Source organism: Schistocerca americana, chromosome 1 (genome assembly GCF_021461395.2).
Source record: "Schistocerca americana isolate TAMUIC-IGC-003095 chromosome 1, iqSchAmer2.1, whole genome shotgun sequence".
NCBI lineage: Eukaryota > Metazoa > Arthropoda > Insecta > Orthoptera > Acrididae > Schistocerca > Schistocerca americana.
In genome coordinates, this window is record NC_060119.1 from 1,068,050,167 (window position 1) to 1,068,053,825 (window position 3,659).

The 3,659-nt window shown below is 48.4% G+C and overlaps 1 pseudogene; it reads left to right on the forward strand.

Moving 5' to 3' along the window:
• The first annotated feature begins 1,181 nt into the window (after nucleotides 1–1,181).
• On the forward strand, nucleotides 1,182–1,298 carry LOC124556352 (annotated as a pseudogene).
• Nucleotides 1,299–3,659: the final 2,361 nt, after the last annotated feature.

Consider the following 3,659-nt stretch of genomic DNA (forward strand, 5'->3'; position numbering starts at 1 on the left):
ATCTGCATCCTCACTGAGGATGACACTGCGGTCGAATGGTCCCGATGGGACACTTGTGGCCTGAAGACGGATTGCACGATGTTTCATTTCCGTACAATGCTGTGCTCCAGATGTATGACTGATACCGGCAATTTTCTTTAGTTTCCTTCCCTATGATTCCATTTCAGCTTTGTGTTGTTATTATTTCCCTATATAAATCAATCTCTATTATTATTAGGAATACAGGGCGAGCAAAATAAAATGGAAAATATTTCACGCCCCTTAAGACAGGCAATCCAACTTACATCATCTTTAGGTGCATCGATTATGTTCCTGGTGAGTTTTATTTTATCCGCCCTGTACCACGAGTACACAATCGTGAACCTTTAATTTCTCTGGGAGTATCTAACATTCAAGTGACTTGCAGGAATGCAGGTGGGTAACGTCCCCCACAACCACCAGTATTTCGACAAGTTCACAACTCGTCATTTTAGAGACACAAATGAGACGAGAGATGCAGTGCGTGGCAATTAAAGCCTCAGTGGCCGGGGGTTACGCCAGCCTCCCCACAAGCAAATTTGACCAACATCAGGCGTTATCGATCCTGAAATAATAATTAATCATTTAGGCAATCTGCTCCCCACCTCTCCCTTCTCTCTCCTTGGTCAAGCAACAGAGGGACAGACTTGGAGCTACTTGCTCACCCATTGTCAATTTTTATTTTATTGTATGGCTACGGCCCCCCGTCGGACAGACTGCTCGCCGGGTGCCGGTCTTTCAATCTGACACCACTTCGGCGACCTGCAGTCAATGAGGATGAAAGGACGGTGGTAAGGACAGCACAACACCTAGTCCCTGGGCGGAGAAAATTCCCCAACCCAACCGGGAATAATTGAGCTGGAGCCTCACCGTAGGGGACAGTTGTCATGTCTAAGACACAAAAAACGACGTACCACGAAGGAACTATCGGAATGGGACGGAAATCGGTAAACGTAACGTGTATGTACAGTCAGACAAATGAATACAGTTTCCGAAAAACTGGATGCTTTATTCATCAGAGAGAGCTTGACAAACTGAGCAAGTCAATAGCACGTTGATCGACCTCTCAGCCTAACGCAAGAGGCTTATTCGGCTTGCCGTTGATTGATAGAGTTGTTGGATGTACTCCTGAGGAATATTGTGGTGCAGTATGTCAAACTGGGGGCAACGGCCTTGCCGCAGTGGATACACCGGTTCCCGTGAGATCACCGAAGTTAAGCGCTGTCGGGCTTGGCCGGCACTTGGATGGGTGACCATCCAGCCGCCATGCGCTGTTGCCATTTTTCGGGGTGCACTCAGCCTCGTGATGCCAATTGAGGAGCTACTCGACCGAATAGTAGCGGCTCCGGTCATAGAAAACCATCAAAACGACCGGGAGAGCGGTGTGCTGACCACACGCCCCTCCTATCCGCATCCTCAACCGGGGATGACACGGCGGTCGGATGGTCCCGATGGGCCACTTGTGGCCTGAAGACGGAGTGCTTTATGTCGCGTTAGATAGTCAAATTCCGGAGATGGTTGCAAGGCTCTGTCCATAATGTCCCAAATATTCTCAGGTGGGGAGAGATCCTACGACCTTTATGGCCAAGGCAGGGTTTGGCAAGCACGAAGAGAAGCGATTCAAATTCTCACTGTGTGCGTGGAGGGCATTATCTTGATGAAATATAAGCCCCCACTGGCTCGCCAAGAATTGCAACAAAACGGGGCGTAGAATATCGTCGACGTACCGCTGTGATGTAAAGGTCCCGCGGATGACAACTAAAAGGGTCTGCTATGAAGTGAAATGGTGCTATAAACCATTACTACTAGCTGTCGGACCGTATAGCAGGCGACCATTTGTTTGGTATCCTACTGTCGTCCAGTGCGTCGGCAGACACGTCTTCACATTGGAATCTCAATAACTGGAGCACAGCTTTCATTGATGAGTCTCGCTACGAACTGTGCCCCGATGACCAGCGAAGACTTGTCTGGAGACGCCACAGACAGCGGTAGGATACAAACCTGACTGCAAAGGTCCCGACTTCGAGTCTCGGTCCGGCACACAGTTTTAATCTGCCAGGAAGTTTCATATCAGCTCACACAACGCTGCAGAGTGAAAATCTCATTCTGGAGACACACCCCAGGCTGTGGCTAAGCCATGTCTCCGCAACATCCCTTCTTTCAGGAGTGCTAGTTCTGCAAGGTTCACAGGAGAGCTTCTGTAGAGTTTGGAAGGTAGGAGACGAGATACTGGCAGAAGTGAAGCTGTGAGGAGGGGGCGTGAGTCGTGCTTGGGTAGCTCAGATGGTAGAGCACTTGCCCGCGAAAGGCAAAGGTCCCGAGTTCGAGTCTCGGTCCGGCACACAGTTTTAATCTGCCAGGAAGTTTCATATCAGCGCACACTCCGCTGCAGAGTGAAAATCTCATTCTGGACGAACCTGACTGTCGCTCGCCACACGGCCCGAAAACAAGGAGTGATGGTCTGGAGTGCCATTTCTTTTCATAGCAGGACCCCTTCGGTTATCGTCCGCCTTACCCTTACGGCTCAGTGGTAAGTCGACGATGTTCTACAACCCATTTTGTTATCCTTCGTGCCAAAGTCATCCTGTACTTACATTTCAGTAAGATAATACCCGCAAGCACACGGCGACAGTCTCTACCGCTTGTCTTTGTGGATGCCAAACCCTACCTCGGGCAGCAAGGTCTCCGGATCTGTCCCCAACTGTGAATGTTAGGAGCATTATGGGCAGAACCCCGCGCCCTCCCTCGACCAGATCGGGATGTTGACGACCTAATGCACCAGTTGGTCAGAATTTCGCACGATATCCCTAAGGAGGACATCCAACAAATCTATTAATCAATGCCAAGCCGAAAAACTGCTTGCATAATGGCCAAAGATGGACCAAGGCGTTATCCACTTGCTCAATTTGTGAAGCTATTTCTCTTGAATAAATTACCCAGTTTTTGTTAAATTGTAATCACTTGTTTGCCTGTACATCTACATTACTACCTATCTCCGTCTCATTCGGATTATCCCTTTGTCGTGCGTCAGATTCTGTTTATTCATTTGCATGTATAAGTCCTTCGTCTGACGGGAGCGTCACAGTCAGAGGACTAAGTACAGAAACAAACACAACCAGTAAGAAATGAGCAATAAACGTCAGCAGGAACAGAAACGGACTGCTTGGCTGTGTTGCAGACTGCTCTCGTGCCATGTGAGCTGTCCGGATCCCATGACCTGATAGTGCGAATTTTTAAACAAAGGTGCATCTTCTACGGGCATTTATATGAAGCGCAAATATGAATTCAAACAGTCTTTATTAACAATCACTTACAACAGACTGATAATTAACAATATCTACACTCCTGGAAATTGAAATAAGAACACCGTGAATTCATTGTCCCAGGAAGGGGAAACTTTATTGACACATTCCTGGTGTCAGATACATCACATGATCACACTGACAGAACCACAGGCACATAGACACAGGCAACAGAGCATGCACAATGTCGGCACTAGTACAGTGTATATCCACCTTTCGCAGCAATGCAAGCTGCTATTCTCCCATGGAGACGATCGTAGAGATGCTGGATGTAGTCCTGTGGAACGGCTTGCCATGCCATTTCCACCTGGCGTCTCAGTTGGACCAGCGTTCGTGCTG